Raw genomic sequence first — 8,863 nt, 5'->3', positions numbered from 1 at the left:
ATGTGGCAGCCAGGCCAGCGGGCTTCCTGTTAGGAGAGCCCTGTCCGGCAGGGGGTGGGCAGCTGGCCGCAGTTTGGGGCTCAGTGGGTGGTCAAAAGTAGAGTGATCTTTCTCTGCTGAGGCTGGGGCTGGTGACCCTTTGCAGAGGGCTGTCGAGGCCTGGAGGAAGCGGCAGGTGCCAGAGGTTGAAGTCACCTCTGCTCAGAAGCCCTCTCTCCAAGCCCTGGGCCTGGCTAACCCTTCCTCTCTGGCCTCTCTCCCGGGTGGGTGAGGCCCAGGCAGTCTCCAGCTGTTTACAGCTGGTTTTGACTGTGTGCCTCAGATTCAAAATCTTCCAAGGGTGAGAGGCTCACCTTTGGGTTTGCGCCTGTGAGTCTGGGCTGAGGTCAGGTTCCAGGGGCTCAGCCAGCCCCCCTTGCCTTGTTTCTGTGGTCAGTGGTGTAAGGTCCATATGTGTCCTGGGCTGTGTGTCGCGGCTGGACCTGCTCTCTCTCCTGGCATTGGCATTTCCACAGACACTGCTACTGCCCAGGCGCAGAGGCCCACTGCCCGACACGGAGACCGCAGCAGCCACCTGCCCTTCGCTGTCCCTCTGCAACCCATCCTTAGGGGGAGATGGAGGTTTTGTGGAGCCTGGAGCTTGTGCATCTTAGGGGCCTTCTCTGAGAATAACACCACAAAATTAGGTTTTAAAGTGAAGATTTATTTAGAAAGAGAAACAGAATCGAAATAAATTACGAATTTTGAAAAGCTGACAAAGATCCAAAACATGGAAAAACAATCCAGACTGGCTTCTGGCGCCATACATTTCAAACCCCAGTTCCCTTCCATAGTCGCATTCCCTGCTCCCAGGTGGTTAGCGACACTTGGTCCAGGGTACTCTGCTCGGGACCCTGCACCTTTGTGTCCTAATACCAGTGAGCTGACACAGTGGGCGGTGGGAGCGTCCCTGGGAACCACAGGCGGGTGGCAAGCAGAACCAAAGCTCTAAGAGGCACCTCCAGCGCAGCCCTCTCTCAGCGGGGTGGCCCAAATTTCACGGGCTCTTCAGCGCAGTTAGACCTGAGGAGAAGTGTGGCAGAGGGAAGTTGTAGTGGAAAACAGTAGTTTTACCTGATAAAATGCCTTACTTTTACAAATTTTATTAAAACACGTGACCAAGTGAACAGGAGTTGGGGCCCCTAAGTCTGAGCTGCAGTGACCTCACGGAAACCCACCTCCATTGTCCTGGGCGCCCCCGCTGCCACAGGGAGCCCAGATTATCATGGTCACTGTCTGAGTCAACCACTTACATGGTTCCCACTGACCTTTTTAAAAATAAAACACACTTCCCCCTATTTTTATCCTGGTTATGAAAGCAGTATTTCGTCATTACTGGGAAAACATAAACAAGGGTAAAAAAGAAAATAAAAGTCATCCAGGAGTAAACCCCGTAGGCAAGCAGTCACGATTTGGAATTCCGCTCTTCTCCCCTCCCCTACTAGGAGCTGAACATGACGTTGCGGCAGAAAGGTTGGAGTGTCCAACATCACCACATAGGCTCGCTTTACACTCCTCATTTCAGGCTGGCTGGTTGTTCTAGAGTATCCTTGATTGTCAGCCTCCATCATCGTTCCTACCCAGATCCCTTTCTGGCTCAAATGAGGGCCTGGCCAGCAGATGAGGCACCGTGGGGGCTTTGATAAGTGAGATGCCCGTCTTGGCTCCAGCATGTTTGAGCTGGTGGGGAGAGGTCTCTCCTTGCTCTCAGACCCAGGCCTGTGAGCCCGAGGTTCCCAAGAACTGACAGACTGAGGACTGGCCTGCTTCCAACTCTGTCAGGAATGTCTGATGTCTGGGGTGGGGGGATCAGGCTTGGGGAGCGGGGGGCCTGCCACAAAAGAAGGACTGGGAAGGGCGCATCGGGCAGCCTTCTTAGGGTTTAGGTATGGCTGAACCCATATCTGAGAGATACAGGGGATGGCCCAGGCCACCTGTAACCCCACCCATGCCAGAGGGCAGCACCAGCCAGAAAGTCTTGATCTGAGTCAGCAAGAAGCTCTGGGATTGGGGACCTGCAGGAAGAGTGTCACCAGCTCCCATCTCCAGTACATCCGTCTTGCAGCTGCCTGCAGAGTGAGGACTCTGGGCAGGCTGGGGAGCCTCAGCAGGGTCAGGCTTGAGCTCTGCCTGCAGATTCTGCTCCTGAGCCGAGGTCCTGGGTGGGCAGTTAGAGGCCTGGCTGCCATCTCAGGGGATTAGTCCTGGCTCCACACAGACAGGCACCACCTCCCTACCCACCACCCTCCCCAAAGACCAGGCCAGCCTGCAAACCGGTCCTCCAGAGGAGGCTCAGCCTTCTCCATGGAGGCCCCTGGTAGTTGGACCAGGCCTCCTGCACACCCTGTCTTCATGGGCACAGGCCCTGATGTCCCTTCCCAAGTTAACGGGAGGGTGGGACAGGAGAGACGTCCTCCTGACAGCGTTCACTCTTCATGGCCCTCCCCCGACCTATGCTTAAAATATAGAGAAGGGTCCATCCTTGACTAGAAAAAGGAGGAAAAGTCCAAGTTTACAAAATTTGGGAGCATATTCCTTCAGGTTTTGAAATGATGTTTTCATTTTCTCCAAAGCTTTTAAAAAGACAAAACAAAAAACAACTTGGTTTCTCTCCCATAAAAGTCTTGGGGATCCCCAAAATCTTAATTTTGGATAAGTCCCTCCCTGCAGCCAGTCACCCCTGCCCTGAGCCTTCCCCTTGGCCAGTGCCTGGGCGACAGCTCTCATTTCTTTCCTGGTCCTTCCTGAACCTCTGCCACTGGGTGGTGCCGTCTTCTCCCACAGGGGAGTGGTGGGGTCACGATCAGTGTCCCAGAGGCCATGGGTAGAAGGGGCGATGGGTGGGGGAGAGGGGCAGAGAAAGGCCCCCTAAACAAAGCAGGAGTATGTTGGTCACGAAAATCTCTGAGAGAGTATCCTTTGTGCTCTGTCAGTTCTTGACAGGAAGGGAGGGACAAATATGCCCATGGCCTGATTCATGAGGAAATGTGATTATTTAAAAAAAGTCTTAAGTGAGAGAACTGAAGCTGTCCTTTAAGTGGCATTTTAAAACTTAAATTGGAAACTAGATTAGCATTGCCATTTTATGCGGAGGCAATAGGAATCTGACCTGTTCCTCCTCTTGAGCCCCGGCTCCCAGGTCATAAGTTAGGGTGTCTCCATCCTGGAAGGTTTCCTCTGGGGAGGCACGTGTGGTCCCTGTACCCAGAGCTGCTGGGGAAGGGGCTTCTCCGGCCGCTCCCTGTAGGCTGCCAGCCCGCTCGTCTCTGCTGGATGACTCGGAATGGAATCCTTTGGCCCTTCTTTGAGACAGCCTTTAAGATGACACTCCCCCAGAGATGGTGTTGAGTGGATGTTCTCAACATCTCAACTAGAACCAAATCGGGAAAACAAGAAGATGTGTGGGGGTGTTAAGGGCATTTTGAGATGTGACAGTTGCCCATCCAGCCCCACCTTGTCCTGAATTCATCCACCCAGGCAAGAAAGGCAGGGTCCCGCACTGGCCCCCAAAGGGAGCCAAGGCCGTGGGGCAGGTTCTCCAGGGGCTGGGACTCAGTTTCTACTCATGGCACCTCCTCTCTCCCAGCCCCTTCAGAATCACCTGGGGAGATCGGGAGATCGGCTAGTGGGAAAGTAACGTCCTATTCTTCCCCACGGGAGTTTGGGGATTAAGATTGATATAAATATGCAAATAAAACCACGAGTAATACCCTCTAATAATGATCCCTATGGGTGGGATTAAGGGCGATTTCCATTTTCTTCTTTTTGAGTGCCAAGGTTCTTGAAAATTTCTCCAGTGACCATAGTTTACTTTTGTAATGAGAATAATAATTTTTTTAAAAAACAGTGTAAAACAAAACAGCAAAAGTAATTTGCTTTTTTATTTCTCTCCCTCTCTGTGGTCCTCATTCCTTAAGTGCCTCATCCGGCAGGCGGCAGGCACTGGCTGAAGGTGAGGCTGGGTGCTGGAGCCGGAAGAGAGAGGGCCCGGTCCGGGGTCGGGGTCCTGGAGCCACAGGCCCCCTTTCACATGACGCTGACAATATTGTCAAGAAGGCCACTTTCCATCCTTTCTGCACTTGCTTGAGAGGACAGCCAGGGTGGAAGGGACACTGAGGCATTTTGGGTTTCAGGAGAGTGTCTCTCCACCCCCTGGGCAGGAGGGTCGGGCTGAGCTCTGATGCGCCAGAGGTGAGTACACTACACCTTTCCACCGTCCAAGTTCCCAAAATAGCGCTCTTTCCGGGAATCTGTGCCTCTGGCCCCTCAGAGCCCTTGCTCAGAGCCTCACTCTGAATCACACGCAGGAAAAGGCCCACCCTCAATAGGGCCATTTGGAAAGAAAAGGAAAAGATGACAAGCCAGCTGGGCCCTTTAAGGAATTCCCTACCTGGGAGGGGACAGCATGAAAATAGAACAGAGGCAGGAGGGGGAGGCTTAGGGAGCTGGCAGGAGGAACAGGCTGATTATTAAAGAGCCAATTACCTGGGTCTGATTATGAGCACACTTCAACAGCACATTTCCTGCTCCAGATCGGAAGTGGCTCAGAGTCAGTCACAAAGAGTAGGACAGGGTTATCCCAAGTACAAGGTGGATCTCAAATATGAGGAGCCAGCCCTGTCCCGGCCCCATCTCCCCTCCCCCCTTTAGTTGGGGCGAGAGGAGGAGTGGACACCCAGCATACCCCTACTCACTGGAGCTGGCAGGACCTCTCCTCCCTGCTGTCACTGGGGCAGAACCTGCCGGAGTGGGGGATTGAGGGGTCCCCCCAGGGTGGACTAATGCCAGGACACTCAGGAAGCATCCCCACCGGGGCAGGTTGTCCTCCTCAGGGCTCTGCTCTCTGACTCTAGGGGAGCCCTGAGATCCCAGGACAGAGGGGAGGAGACCCTGCCTGTGCCCCAGTGCAAGAGTGACACTTCCTTACCCCCAGGGAACACGAGACAAAACCCAAACCAGGCCATCCCCGGAGGATGTTGTCACCCATACCCTTGTGTTTCCTGTCCCTTTCTCATGAGTTTTCACTAGTGACGATGGTGTTCAATAATGGATATGCGACCGAGGGCGGTGTGGCAATGAGCTACTTACCCTGCCTTTTTTTCTTGCCACCTCCATCTTTTCCATGTGTCCAAATCTTATACATCCTGCCCAAACTGGATCTGTCCTGCCTCCTCGGTGAAGACAGGAGAGGCAGCTCGAGCACTGGACCCCAAGTCCTTGCCTCCCATCACTGAGTCAGGTGACCTGATAGCCATGCTTCCAGCAAGGGGACTTCTGTGGCAATAGAGTTCAAATATGATGGACTAGCCGAGTCACCTGGGAGAATCTTAATATATAGATTCCTGGGCCTCACTCCCAGCCTGTAGATCTACATTATTAAGTGTCCCAGGGGATTCTGAAGCAGGAGGTCCTAGGCCCACACAGAGAAATACCTGCAAGGAGCGTCCCTCCTCGCCCAGGCTGCCTCCTGGGACACTGCTTCTACACTTGTCCAGCCTAAGGGCATCCCTCCCATTAGCTGTGTTCATTGGCATCCACTCTGCACCCAGTCGAGTTCATGGGGCTCGGGGGCCCAGGGGTTGAACTTCCAGTTCATGGGAGTCCCACTCAACGGGACCCCTGCACCACTTAAGCTCTTTCTACACAAAGGGGATAATGAGTCCTGCCCTGCCCACTTCACTGGGTTGTTGTTTTAATGGAATGAGATAAGGGACGTAAAAGTGCTCTGATGGCTCTAAGGTTGGAAATCTAAGGGAGTGTTATCACTGTCCATTGGGCAATGATTCACTGACTGCCTTGTGATTTCTCCCCTGTATTGTCCACCATCCTTATTAAGATCTCACAAATCTACTTAACTGTTCCCAGGCTTCCCTCCATTCTCGTGGTGAGCCTGCAGGCTCCTCAGCAGTTTGAGTCCACAGCATCCTTTCCATCCTTTGCACATTGCAGTCCACAAGCTGAAGGGATGGCTGCACTGACTGGCTGCCTTCAGCTTGTTCAAGAGAGTGTGCATCCTTCTGCAACATGGCCAGAGCTGCTTTTTGAGGTTTCTGTTGGTGGACAGAGACAGGGTTTCTTCTAGGTGGAGCAAAGCTGACCTGGATAGTTGGGAACCCTGACTGCAGCTTCATTAACACCGGCTGACTTGTATTCCTAGGGCACTGTCGGTGAGGCCCTAGGAGTCAGTCATTGTCCTGGGGGGAATGGGTGAGATCCCTCTCCTGTCATTAGGCTGAGTATGATGTGAAAGTTCCTGGACCATCCCTCAGTCCCTTTGTTTGAGTTACCTATTGCTTGGGTACCATACCACCTCAAAACTGAGGGGCTTAAAACAACACGGTTACTTCCTACGAATCTGTGGTCAACGGGATTCAGCTGGGCGGTTCTTCTGCTCCATGTAGCTGACTCACTCCTACGCCCAGCTGGGAGCCTGGCTAGATGGAAGGACAAGAGGCCTCATGTCCTCCATGGTTTCTCTCCACGTGGCCTCTCACCATTCAGTAGGCTAGCCGAGCTTCTTTACAACATAGCAGCTGGCGTCTAAGAGGACAAGCCCCACTGGGCACTTCCTCATCAAGCCCCTCCATGTGCTATACTTGCTAATGTCCCATTGGCTCACACCAGTCACATGACCGAACCGAATGTCAATGTGGGAGGGGAATAAGCGAGGGCAGGAGGACCGGGAGGTACATTTCACTGGGGCCACTGATGTTATAATTCACCACAACCTCACTTTCTAGTCTTTCTTGGGAAGTCACCCAAACACTTCATGGAACAGGATAGCAGCCAGGCCAGGCGTTTGTGTTCACTTGCTCTCTTTCCTCTGGCACCCTGTGCTGCTCGCCCTGCCACCGCCTGGGCTTGGCGGCCTGGGGTGTGACTTGGTGAGGTTACACAGACCACGCAGGCTCCGCTGCTCTGTGCCAGTGGCGGTTTCTGCCCCTGAGTGACCACAGCCTGTAGGAGGAGACGCAGAGGCCTGGCGGGTAAGCGGCTCCTCTATTATTTTCCCTCTGCAGGAGCTCAGCTTCACACAGCTGTTGCCTCTTTTGCGTTGGTTCTAGCCTTCTCTTTCTGGGGGCGGCCTCCAGAGAAGCCTCGGGAAGTCCGTGCACACAGCACCCAGGCCCCACAAAGATGGAGCCATGGACATCATTGTCCTCCACACCTGCTTGAGTTGCCTGCGGGTCTCTGCTGCCAGCTGGACCCATGTGGGGACGCATATGGGGCAGGAGTGCTGGAGATGTGGGCCCAGATCTCATTCTCACCTCCAAATCCCCCTCCTCATCTCTGACCATGTGGTGGGGCACTGGGGTGACCATTGATGCCCTGTGGGCTTGGGGCAAACCCTGGGTCCCTTCAGAGTTCCCCAGGCACCGGCCGGCTGACCCTGCAGGTAGACGCACACCCAGGCAGTGTGGGGAGAAGCAGTTTCCGTGGCTTCCTCACGCATCTGTGCTCTCATCTCAAACTGTTAGCTCCATTTTCCAGAAGGGATCTTTATGTTTCACCTCAGGCTGAATCTTTCATGTCATATGTATGCAGGGGGAGGACTGACTGGACAGTCTTTAAGAATCTGGAAAATGGTATTTCTACCCTTTGGGAGAAAACTTGAAAATCTGTCCAGAGTGACTAGAATACTGATCTATAGCATCCTCTCGCTGCAGCCTTGGGGCAATGGAAATCGTCCCCTCTGAGCTGGTGCTTGGGGACATGCGGGCTCAGAAGTTCCAGGGCACAGCAGACACGTCTGCGTATCTTTGGAGGGGAGATGTCATGAGAAGACACTCGTGCCCCACACCCCCGTGGCCTTTGCCAAAGCGCAGAATACGCATTCTGTTCGCGCTGTTGGTGACAGACAGTGATGATGCTGTGAGCGTCTTTATGTGAAGATGTGTCTAAAAGCCAGCTTGGCTCTCAGATGGAACGCTCACCTTCAGTGGGGCTCCACAGGCTCCGGGGGCTTCTAATTTAGTTCTGCAGACTGCGGAGGCCGCAGAGGCTCTATTTTGCTGGAGTGTCTGTCCTGTGATTGATTTGAGCTGAGCCAGAAACCCTGGGGCTCTGTTCTGTTCTATCATGGAAATGATCCAAAGAGTGACTTCCTTTCTCGGAGACTGATCCAGCTCAGATCTGGGGCAGTCAATGCTCCCCCGGCATCGACCAGTCTGAAACTCTGAGTCAGTGGTACAGCTGCTGGGGTTCATGCTACTGTCCATGATCTATGCTTATGGGAAGCAGCAGAAGTCCCCCAAATCCAATATGGAGTTGTATTTATGTAACTTGAGACCACTTCACCAATCTGCACCTACAAAATAAGGCTTGATGTCTCCTACTTATGGCAGGAAGCTCACCGCCAGAAATGGGTCGTCCTCACAGTGTCTACTGGTTATTTCTTGAGTCTCTGAGCAGGAACTCCCCAAACAAGGGTGATAAGTGGAGTCACTGTGTTGACCGCCTTGCCCCCTCTCTGCTTTCCCCTCGCTTTGTGTCCCCACTACCTGCTGCTGGCACAGCTGTTGAGAGGTGCCTCACTGGGGTCTGTCACAGAAGTGCCCAGGGTGCCATTCTGGATCCTTCCAGAGCTGAAGCCTGGGCAGAGCAGGGAGAAGACTCTCCTCTCGGCCCTGAGGAGAATTTGTCTCCGGGGCCCCAGAGCAGCCCTTATGGCCAGCATCTTGTAGATCCACTCTTGAATAGTTGAATCAGCTCCAGGAGGTCCCTCATTGTCCAGACCTTCACAGGGTCTCAAGAAAAACACTCCTGGCAGTTTCTGGCCATCGCTCCTCTACACACAGAAATGCCAAACAGCCCCAGGGGAAGG

This window comes from Equus caballus, chromosome 14, assembly GCF_041296265.1.
Source record: "Equus caballus isolate H_3958 breed thoroughbred chromosome 14, TB-T2T, whole genome shotgun sequence".
NCBI classification, from domain to species: Eukaryota; Metazoa; Chordata; class Mammalia; order Perissodactyla; family Equidae; genus Equus; species Equus caballus.
The sequence above is the reverse complement of the archived record's forward strand: the minus strand, read 5'-3'. Positions refer to the sequence as shown.